An 11,304-nucleotide genomic window follows, 5' to 3' on the forward strand; every position below is an offset into this window, starting at 1 on the left:
AGATCCTGTGGATATGGTTGCGATCGCCTGTACATTACTCTGAATCTCGTCCTTGCATTTATTCTTTCTGCTTTGGCTGCTTCATATCTCTCAATCCACTTCTGCATCTCCTTGCTATTTAGGATACAAAACTTATTGAATTTCTCCATTTGCTCTTCGCTCATCTTTTTTTCAATCCCTTTTCTTTGGGAAACCTCACCAATGATGTGATCATCATCCTTATTATGCCAAGCTTCCGGCATATCGGGATTCGTGGATACAAGAAACTCTATGATATATACTAATGACTCTTGCACAAGCCATCCCTCTGCCATGCTTGCTTCTTGTCTTGCTCTTTGTCTTACAAATCCCTTCAAAGTTTTCATAAACTGCTCGAGAAAAAACATCCACCGACTATGAATGGTACCTGCAATGGCCACCTCATCAACTATGTGCACAAGCAAGTGCACTTGAGTTGTCATAATGCTTGAGGGAAAGTGCTTCTCAAGCAAGCATACGGCTTCAATGGATTCCACCCTAGCCTTCTCAATGCTTGATATGGAGATCTCTTTTTGAGATATCCACCTATTTCACATGCCCATGTAAGATATATTCATAATCAATCTACAGATTATTCAGATTAAATTGAAGAAAATGCAATCAATGCGATTTGATTAGTAAGCATACCTCATAATACCACTGATCTTGAATATAGCATTGCTAACATCTTCTTGTAAGCACCCTTTTATTGTAATTGGGAGGATGAACTATCAAAGCAATAAAGAAGTCATGTCAATAATATAACATAATAATAATTACACTAATGCATCACGATTATCAGTACACTAATCCTACTGCTTAGAATACCTGTAAGACCTTGTGCCAATCATGGGACTTGAGCCCACTAAGCTCATTGTCCTTTGAAAATGCTCCTTTCAAGCAATGCATGTACCCTGTGGATGTTTGAAAAGAGGCAATGTCTGCCTTGACCGCTGCCTCCTCTCTCGTGGAGAGGATCCATGTTGCTTTTGGGAGGATAACTTTTCCCGAACCATGCACTTGGGGCCACAAATGAGACATCCTATTCATAGCATGCAAGTCTTCTCTTCTTGAAGATATGCATGGGATCCAAGGGATGATTGATTTGTAACTGATCCCAATAAGGAAGCTCGTGAAAGATCGATAGCCTCTTTATACCATGAGGAGGTTTCTCTTCGCCCTCCAAAGTCACTTGCCTTCAAATATGGTGGTGGTGGATCAAGCTGACCTCCACGTGCAAGATGGTCCAGCAGAAGGTATCGAGCATGATCTTCATAAATATTTTTCCTCATATGTTTGGAGTATTGTGCAAGCGATTTCAAACCTGGTCCACAAATAGGACAAGCATGGTGTAGGTAACATCTTCTGGAGCAACCTATCACAATTCAAACATACAGAGACTTCGAATAATGATGATTCTCAAAACAACAAAGAAGTCATGTCACTAATCCTATAGCTTAGAAAACCTGTAAGACATTGACCAAGCTTAGAATCCTACAGATTGACATTGAGCAAACATTTACAGACTCTTGTATTCTTTTAATTAGAGTGACAGAAGTCTGTATTTGTTTGCTCAATGGTAGGTAATTGAAGTTTCACGTGGGAAAAAAGAGAAGGAAAGAGAGAGGAAAAGATAGGAGAAAAAAAGAAAAAGAGAGGAGAAAAAGAGAAAAAAGAGGAGAAAATGAGAGGAGAAGAGAGAAAGTGAAAAGAGAAAAAGTGGGGATAAAAGAGAAAAAAAGAGAAGGAAAGAGAGGAGAAAAGAGAGAAAAAGAGATGAAAAGAGGAGATAAGAGAGAAAAAGAGAGGAGAAAGAGACGAAAATAGAGGATAAAAGAGAGAATGATAAAAGAGAGTCACAATTCAAACATACATAGGCTTCGAATAATGATGATATTCAAACATACATGATGATTCTCAAAACAAACAATATCCAAATAATGAGTCAAATTAATGCGGAAGGTAACCTCATTAAGGCTGAGACACTTGTATCTGACCACCCATAGTTTGCTTGCAGATTCAAGATTGAGGCCCATAGTTTAGACATCCACCCTCATACAACTATGTTGATTGGAACTCTCGCATATTGACCTCAGACTCTGACATCACGTGCACATGTGATGTAGTGTCCCTGAAAATAGAATCCATCATGTCCACCATACCCTCGTTATCATCTGGCACATCCGGGAGACTATAGTCTTGCTCAAAGTGTGAAGGTACATGCGCACCCTCGCCACCCTTCTCATCCTGTCTCAAGGTTTCGTGTAAATATAAGATCTTGTCTTAAGGCTTCGTGTCATAATGGTATCCAATATTAATCACGAACTCAAATAGTATTGACTTATCGATGATCCATCACCACGTGCAATACCAACGGTGGATACTGGTTCGGGCTCCTCCCCATACATCCGCAAGTGGCGCATGACAATACGACGGTGTCGTACTTCTTGCTTGCAATGAGTGCAATGATAATACAACCTCTCCGTAAGTTACTCTGTGCTCCCGGGTATTGGCGCATCATCTGACGAGCTTCTACTCGTCCCTTCCATTTGCACACTTCTGAAATCACAACATGAGTTGCAAGGAAATCTAATAAGACCCAAAAAATAGCCACCCATGAGCTCCTTTTCTTTCTTCTGACAATAAGTGCCCTGAACCGCCGTCGCTATATAGTGACGCTTTGTCTTGAACCGTCGCTATATAGTGATGCTTTGCCCTATTCCGTCGCTATATAGCGATGCTTTTTGGATATAAACATCGCTATATAGCGATTGACCAGCGTCGCTATATAGCGATGTTGGGCGCTTAAACCTGAAACCCCGCGTGATGCTTTCTTTCACATCTTTATTGTGGGAAAAGCAAAAATCTCTCCTCCCACCTTATATTCGACGACCTCACTTTCCTCTCTATTTTCCACTCTTCACCCCTAGCCAGTCCCTCTCCCAACACTTGTACTCCCTCTCCACACTTCTTTCTCTCTACTTATGCGAAAGGAAGTTTTTTAAGAAGGTGAGTCTCTTTAAGCAATGTAGGTTCATTTTTTGCGAGATTTCGTTTTGTGAGTGTTGAAGCATTTTCTCCTTGTATTGCTAAGGTTATGTGCTAATTTTCATGGTTGATTTTCAGATGTTAAAGACAAAAAACGAGATTTGGTAAAAGAAAAAAGACTCACCTCTTCTCTTTTTAGTATTTCTCTTCCTCCTCTTTCTCGTTGTTTGTAGGCTTATGCTTGTCTCCTCAATCCAATTCCTTTGAGAAGTTGCTTCTCTAAACTCTTCCTTCCTCTAACTAGTTATCTGAAAAATGATATGTTTTCTCTCTTTTGTAGGGCCAGTCCATGAAACACCGAGCAGGACTTTTCCAGGTAAGAAAGTGCTTCCTCTTTTTTCCTTTTGTTATTTTCGTTATTTGCATTGGCCTGTAGCTAGCACCTTATGCACTAGCTGTAGTGATGGGCGTAGGAACCCTCTCTTTCCCTCTCTTCTCTTATTCCCTCTTCTTCCCCTCTTTTCCTCTTTTCCTCTCTCTTTTCCTCATATGCTCATGCATAAGCATAAGCATAATATTTCTCTTTTTCTCTTATGCATATGTTTTTCGTTCTCTTATGCTTATGCTCTTTTCCCCTCTTCTTTTTCCCTTCTTTCAATCTCTTTTCCCCTCTTCCTTCTCTTATTTTTCACTCTCTTTTTTTCTCTATTTTTCTCCTCTTTTTCTCTTATGCTCATATGCTCATGCATTAGTATAAGCATATGCTTTCTTTCTTTTTCTCTTATGCTTATACTCTTTTTCCCTCTTCCTTCTCTTCTTTTTTCCCTGTTTCAATCTTTTTGCCCCTCTTCTTTGTTCCCCTCTTTCAATCTCTTTTTTCCTCTTTTCCTTCTCTTCTTTTTCCCCTCTTTTAATCTATTTTTCCCTCTTTCTTCTCTTATGCTTATGCTCTTTTCCCCTCTTCTTCTCTTCTTTTTCCCTCTTTCAATCTCTTTTCCCCTCTTTCAATCTCTTTTTCCCTCCTTTCCTTCTCTTCTTTTTTCCCTCTTTCAATCTCTTTTTCCCTCTTCCTTCTCTTCTTTTTCCCTCTTCCTTTTCCCCTCTTTCAATCTCTTTTCCCCTCTTCTTTTTTCCCCTCTTTCAATCTCTTTTTCCCTCTTCCTTCTCTTCTTTTCCCATCTTCTTTTTCCCCTCTTCCTTCTCTTCTTTTTCCCCTATTTCATGAGCATAAGCTTTTTCTTCTCTTATACTTATGCTTATGCATGAGCATATTCTCCTTCTTCTTCTCCTTCTTCTTTCCTTCTCCTTTCCTTCTCTTCTTTTTCCCTCTCTTTTTCTCTTCTTTTCATAAGCATATGCCTATGCCTATGCCTATGCTTATGCTTATGCTTATGCATGAGGATATGCTCATATGCTTATGCATAAGCATAAGCATATGCTTTCTCTCTTTTTTTCTTATGCATAATTGGTTCTTTTCCCCTCTTTCAATCTCTTTTTCCCTTTTCTTTCTCTTCTTTTCACCTTGCTTTTTGTTTTTTATTTTTGTGTTTGTGTCTACATTTGTCCAATCCCCCCAAATTAGACATGGGATCATGTCGCATGTTTGACGAGTACGAAAACCCTCGTAGGAGAAGACATCATGATCTCTATTCTCCAGAGGACTTTGATTTCACTCAGGTGATACCTCAGGGACCTACTCCTATGAATATCCCTGGCCCAACTTCTCTCGAGCGTAGCACTGTGACTGGGTACCCCTCGGGGAACTCCTTCACTAGCAGAGCCCATGGCTTTATCGGGAGTCCCGACGAGTTTGTTGCACAGATGACCGATGAGGAGGCACCGAGATTCTTCTCTCTACTATCCTAGAGGACTCTCATTTAATATATTGTTCCATTTGTTTTACTACATATCGCATGCATTTTATCTAACTCTCGTAAATTGGGCCCATAGCAAGCTGTGATGGGTCGCCTTCCTATAGACACAAAGATGAGACGCGCATTTCACGTAGGAACAAAGCTGTAGTTTATTGAGCAAGAGGCACTGGGAGCGACGGTCAATTGGGTTGAGGTGGCTGCTCGCGTGATATAAGTCTACTCCTACTTGTAATCATACTTTTTAAATTATTTTATTCTTTAAGTTCCAATCTAATTTCCAATTAATATAGTTTCACTCTTAGAATGAAAGCTCGAACGTCCCATCAGCGGAGGTAAGCAGTAATGATGAGGGATTAGGCTTACATGGCTTCGATGAGGACCAGAGATCAAGCACAGCTCATGAGGGCTAAGGATCAGATGCAGCTCACGAGGACTAAAGATCAGGCCAGCAAGATGAGGACGAGGAGGAGGATGACGATTCAGATGAGTAGTAGTAGTAGTATCAGTAGGAGTTTGCATATACTTCACCATATCTATGTTTTTGTATATCGGCTTGTTTGTATCATCCTTTTAACAAGGAAAATTTTGTAATAAAAAGCATTCTTTTGTAATTACTAAATAAAAAATATTAGTGGGGCAAAATAGGGCTTACTATGGCCCTGTTTAGCCCCACTAATATTTTTTAAAAGCTTTTGTTAATCATCACTATGTCGGTTTACCAGTGTTGCTATATAGCGACGTTTACCAGTATCGTTATATAGTGATGCTTATATAGCGACTGTTCTTTTTCGATGCTTATCGCGACGTAAATAAAGACCTTTGTGCCTGTCAAAAAAAAACTTTTTAGTGTAAAAAAGATCGGTATTTTTGTCAGAAAAGGACCTATGCCTTGCAATGTGGTTGCATGAGCTCATGAGTTCTCTTTTCAATAGCATATAAGTAAACATCATTGTGAGCTTTAAGATATAATGAGATGGACTACAACCATGTGAACATTCGTGTGATTGTTTGGCAATTTGCATCTACTATGATCGTTTCTTTTGATTCCATCATGCTAGCACACCATTAAGATGCATTAGAAAATAAAGAACTGGTTATAGAAAATGTGAAATGAAAAAGTTCTAAAAAGACATAGGAATAATATAGGGAAGATTAGCATGGTCAGAGACCTAAAGCATGCAAGGATCTTTACCCTCTTGCGCAAGGATGATATGCACAAATTGAGAAATAATAAAATCCATACATGACATATGGGGAGAGGTGGCAGACTTCCTCTCTGGTTATTTATAATATGAGAGAGCATGCCTTTAGACTCTTGTCAGCTTTTATTTCTAGCTCTGCTTTTAGCTTCATTCTTTATTCTGCTTTTAGCTCAACTTTTTGTTTTGCTTTATATAATTGAGATATAAAAGATTCACCTTTGATGAGTTGCTTCTGTGGTTCTTTTGTTACAGTAACTAGTGTTGGTAAACATGTCAACTTGATTTAAATTACCGTGATATAACAACAATAATCCTTAATGTATATTTTTTAAAAGCGTTAATTTGGTGTCATTGGAATCTCCTAGTTTTGCTGTATTGTTCTTCATGGGGACAAGCAGGACATTGCCTTTTGATAAACTGATAGCAATGTGTTTGCCACGTGCCCAGTTCCATGGTCGAGCATTATTGTTGGAGATGCTAAACCCTAAGAATCAGAATCACTGTTTTAATTTGAAGATATCCGATCATTGTGGGCATCTCTGTATACCCTCCAATTGCATTGGCTGAGCTACAACCTCTTCTTCTAGATGTAGCCATCTGTAATGCATCTTGTTGAGGCTTGGCCGGAGGACCTATTTTTGAATTGAAATTTGAAGGAGAAGTTCTTAACTCCATCCGATGAAAGATTTTGTTAAAAATTCTCTATGTTTCAGATTTTGGTTGGCCATTTCCTTCCTACAAGACTTCAAATTGGGCCATTACATGAAGATTCCACCAAGATCCATGTCCATCATGCATGCAATTTTATTACTGTAGGAGGTGAAAGTAAAAAACTCAATGGGTATCTCTTAAAGAAAACTGTTTACTAACATATCCAATCATGATTAGATTTTATGTAGAATGATAGGCCCTTAAATAGGGCTTTGGTTATAATATATAGGTCCTAAATAGGCCATATATGGAGCTATAATAGTTCATATATATAGTCTAATAGGAGAAGCAATAATTAATTAATTAATTAATCTCTCGGTCATTGCCCCCCCTTGAATTGCAATTAACCAATCTAAAGTGCTAAAATTATTCCTCCCTCCCCTCTCCCTCTCCATCTCCCTTGGCTCTTCCCCTCATTTCTTCCCTCTTCCTCCACTTAGCCCTCCCCTCTCCCTCCCCTCTCCCTCCCTCCCCCCTTCCCCCCCTTTGCCTTGCCCCCCTCCCCCCTCATATACTCGCTGAGGTCCTAGACACATCACACGAATTTCGCCCGGGTTGAGGCATACGAACGTTCTGGATGGCGTCCAAGATACTTTTACAACGAGGCCATCTAAACTTCTCGATTTCAAACATTGCGACTACCTTAATCAACTACCATCGCCTTACTATCGGCTTACATTAATCAATTTCAAACATTCCGCCCCCGCACAAATTAATTAATTGTGCAAATTCAATGTGGGTACCTAGTAGGATAAGCAATAATTTTAGCTATAATCTAAGCAATGAGCATAATCCATATTAAGCTTAGCAATAAAATTATCCTCAAGCTTATGATTAAGCTAAGACAAACTTAGCATTAAGTGAGAAAAAGCAACATCATAAAGGCACTCGAAAATCAAGGTTAACAACATGCACTCGAGTACGCTAAGAATCATTAAGCTTATGTTGTGATACCTGGTTGTGTGCTCCCTCTTGCCTTCTGCTCTTCATCTTGCCTTGGACCCGCTCTTATCATCTTGCGTAGTTTGCTCGAACAACTTTGCTTGGCGATTACAAATGATTACACGGCTACCTCTTCTCTTTACCCAGCTCCTCCAAACTGCTCGCGCAGTACAATTATCTTTCTCCTTCCCATGATCGATTTTCCTCCTTCCCTGATCCATATATTTCATCTTCCTTGGCCATGGTTGCTGAGATTGAACCCAAAGATCCGATTGGATCCGCTCCCTCAATCTTGGCAGTGCCCTTCCTCACCTCGACATGAACCAGCTATGTCAAGGGTGGGTCGTTGCCCCCTTGAGATGAACGACAGATATGTGTTGCTTGTGTAACATATGATTTGAGATGGGATCATGATTCATAGCCACCTGAATACAGATTATTCGGAGCGTTCGATCCCATCTACAAAGAAACCGTAGATGGAAATCGAGTCGCAACGTTAAAGGAATCTCAAAAGAAAGAAGATATATGATATTCTCCATCCACCCGTGTTTGTCTCTTGCTCCTACATTACAGCGTGGACACTGCAGCTTTGCATGGGACCCTCCCAGCGTCAATGGAGTTCCAAACGAGCAATGGAACATTTCGACGGAATGTTTCACGAACTCAATTTGTTTAACGCAAGTTGATTTTCACCTGGCCCTTCCTCCCTGACGCCTCCAACCTGCTCCAGCTCAAACAATGAATGCACAGGTTCATCTTCTCCAGCTTCAGCTTCTCCTCTGGTCTGACTCCAGGTTCTCCTCTGTTGCTCAACGGTGCCTAGCATGACCTCACACTCTCAGGTAAATATTCGAATGTTTTCCTGATTAATCCCATGTCCTCGTTGCTGCATCTGTTCTCTCCACCAATACGGCATTGATTCGTAGAGATGGGGTGATAATAGGCAACGCAGATGCCAGGAAGAGAGGATCTGAAGGGTCAGCAACATGAAAATAGAGACCCACTCGGTTGGGTCTCAAGGTTTGGATCCTAGGGTGTCTTAATTTCATGGAATAAAAGTATAGCTTTTATTTACAAATCTCAATATATGAATGCTTTTAAATGAAATTTCAAATTGGATATCTGGGAAAAAGTGGTTTTAGTAATCTCTCTCTCTCTCTCTCTCTCTCTCTCTCGTGGTTTTAGTAATCTCTCTCTCTCTCTCTCTCTCTCTCTCTCTCCTTCCTCAAGTGAAAGTTTACAAATCTCAACATTTGAATGCTTTTTAGTAAGTTTTCAAATCAAACCCCATGCCCTAACAGTGCATTTATTGAGATAAAATGTTTTTTATACCAATAATCTCTCTCTGTCTGTCTCTCTCTCTCAATCTATCTATGTATGTAAATATGTATATATATGCATATGCATATATGTAAGACACACACATACACTTATATATCACAAATGTGTGCACATGCTCAAGTGTATATATGCTCATGTACATGTGTATGCCTATGTGTCTATACATGCATATGTGTGTGTGTAGACAGGGAGCGTGCTCCACACGATAGATTTTGTAGCGTTGGTTGCCGGTGCTACAAAGCGATACTATCCTTATGGAGAGATGCTTGGATCTATCGGTCTTCAAAGTGCAAAGGGTTCGTGTAATTTTTAGCACCATCTGATGGATGCCAGTTGGGGAGCTTTGCGTCCGACCTCTCGCGCTGCAGGCTCGATAACCGCGAGTTTCTGGGTGTGTTTGTATTGAGAGCCTTTGAGAAACTTAACGGCTCCGCAGTGCTGGATAAGGCTGCTAAGCTCGTGGGTTTGTTAGTGCCCATCGACTCAGACTCTGACTCATTTTTTCGCTCCTTTGCAGCTGGCAGATCACTCTTTGTATCGGACCGGCCTAGACTGCCTTTCTGCCTTGGACTCAAAGCCTTTTCCGAGTATTCGCTGCTTCCATGAGAAGGATCTTTTCTTGACAGATCAGCGGTAGTGCTTCTTCCTGATAGTTTCCTGTCCAATTGGAAACAATAATTTTTCGTCTTAGTGCAGCCTATTAATAAGTTTCTCTGGCCTAAATATGGACGGAAATCGCATTAACCTTTGAAGCTCCTCTTGAGTTTGCCTCTTTCTCTCTGTAAGATCCATGTATCTGTCCTTAATTTGAGGTGAAAGCTCCAGGAACGTGCAGCATAGGAAATGCTGGCGCCTTACTTCGGGAGTAAGTAATCCAGAATCCTGGAAATCTTTGAATTGTCGCAGGATTTGTTCGAATGAGCCAACTTCTTTATTTCGGTTCACTGCATTGAAGAATCCTGTATTAGTTTCTTCAAACTGTTCGTGTAACCTTCCCGACAGGGGCGCTGATACTACGAATTCATCTGCTTGAAGTTGAGGGTGTCAAAGTTGAGGGTGTCAAAGAGCAGCGTTCCTGCTGGTATTGTACACTGTACAGCACAAAATATCCCCGAGAAGTTACAAAGCTGGTCAATACATAAGTCCCGCCGAAATGAGAGTTTTCGCCTTGCCAGTGGCCCCAGTTACACCTGCTCACCTCCGTGAATCCTGCGGCATGACTCTTCCATGAAGTCAAACTCACGCGCCAACTCGATGATAGAGGTGGGCAAAGGGCCACCCTTTTGATCTTTAAAGCAGTCTATTGCAGCCTGAAACCAAGCTTCAGCCTCATGCCATCTTTCATTCCAACTGAACGGAAGCTTCTCCCACGTATGCCAATAAATAGCCAGCTCGTCTCTCACTCTTTGCAGCAAAAGAGCCGCAAGTTGAAGTAACCGAGGCTTGGCTATAAACGCCGTCGCAAAAAACTCAGCCAAGTTGAGGAAATTGTGGAGGTCCGGATCTATCGTTTTCAAGGGGTCCATGTAGCCTTTTCCTTGAAATTTTGAGCTCTGTATAAAGCTGCTCTGGGTAGCTTTTGTGGAACTTTCCTGGGACAATCCAAACTCAAAGTTGAAGGATTTTGCACAACAAGAGCCTGTGAAAAACACGTAAATTCACCATGGCACACAGAGATTTTCTACAAAATCGACTGCAGTCTTGCATGAAATGGTCCTGAAGGCAGTTTTGCAGACAAAGTTGAAGACAAAAAGGGTTATCTAAAGATTACTGTTGGAGTGCGCCATGATCTGGGCAGCCTTGTACGCAATGGCCTCGACAGACTTCATACCCAGGGGGAGAACTTCGTTCTGATCGTGGACAGCCTTTTTGAACTCGTAGTTCCGGTTGAGCCAGCCCCATGGGTTGGTCTGGTTACGTAGGGAGACCTTATCGACGTTGGGATCCAAAGCAGCGGAGACTTCATGGATCAAGCGGGTGGCGAGGGGGTAGCCGATTTCCTTGGCGAGGTCGGCTTTGAGGCTGTCGACGAGGAAGCTCATTTTGCGCTCGAGTTGAAGGAATTCATCTTTGCTGGGGACCTGGTCATGGCGAAGGGTACAAGTGGTTTGTTGGTGCGGAGGAGGAGGAGGCGGAGTGGGGGGCAGTGGCGGAGAAGGGTAGAAGCAGCAGAGGAAGCGGGGGGGCCGTCCACGCCCCATATTAGAGACGAAGAGGTGTGTGAAGTT

General features: G+C 41.4%; 1 pseudogene; it reads right to left on the minus strand.

Moving 5' to 3' along the window:
• Window positions 1-9,348: 9,348 nt before the first annotated feature.
• LOC147883750 (uncharacterized) lies at window positions 9,349-11,118 on the minus strand (annotated as a pseudogene).
• Between the last annotated feature and the right edge of the window lie 186 nt (window positions 11,119-11,304).

The sequence above is a fragment of the Dipteris shenzhenensis genome, chromosome 27 (genome assembly GCF_047967505.1).
Source record: "Dipteris shenzhenensis isolate YYH24624 ecotype China chromosome 27, Dip_SZ_1.0, whole genome shotgun sequence".
NCBI lineage: Eukaryota > Viridiplantae > Streptophyta > Polypodiopsida > Gleicheniales > Dipteridaceae > Dipteris > Dipteris shenzhenensis.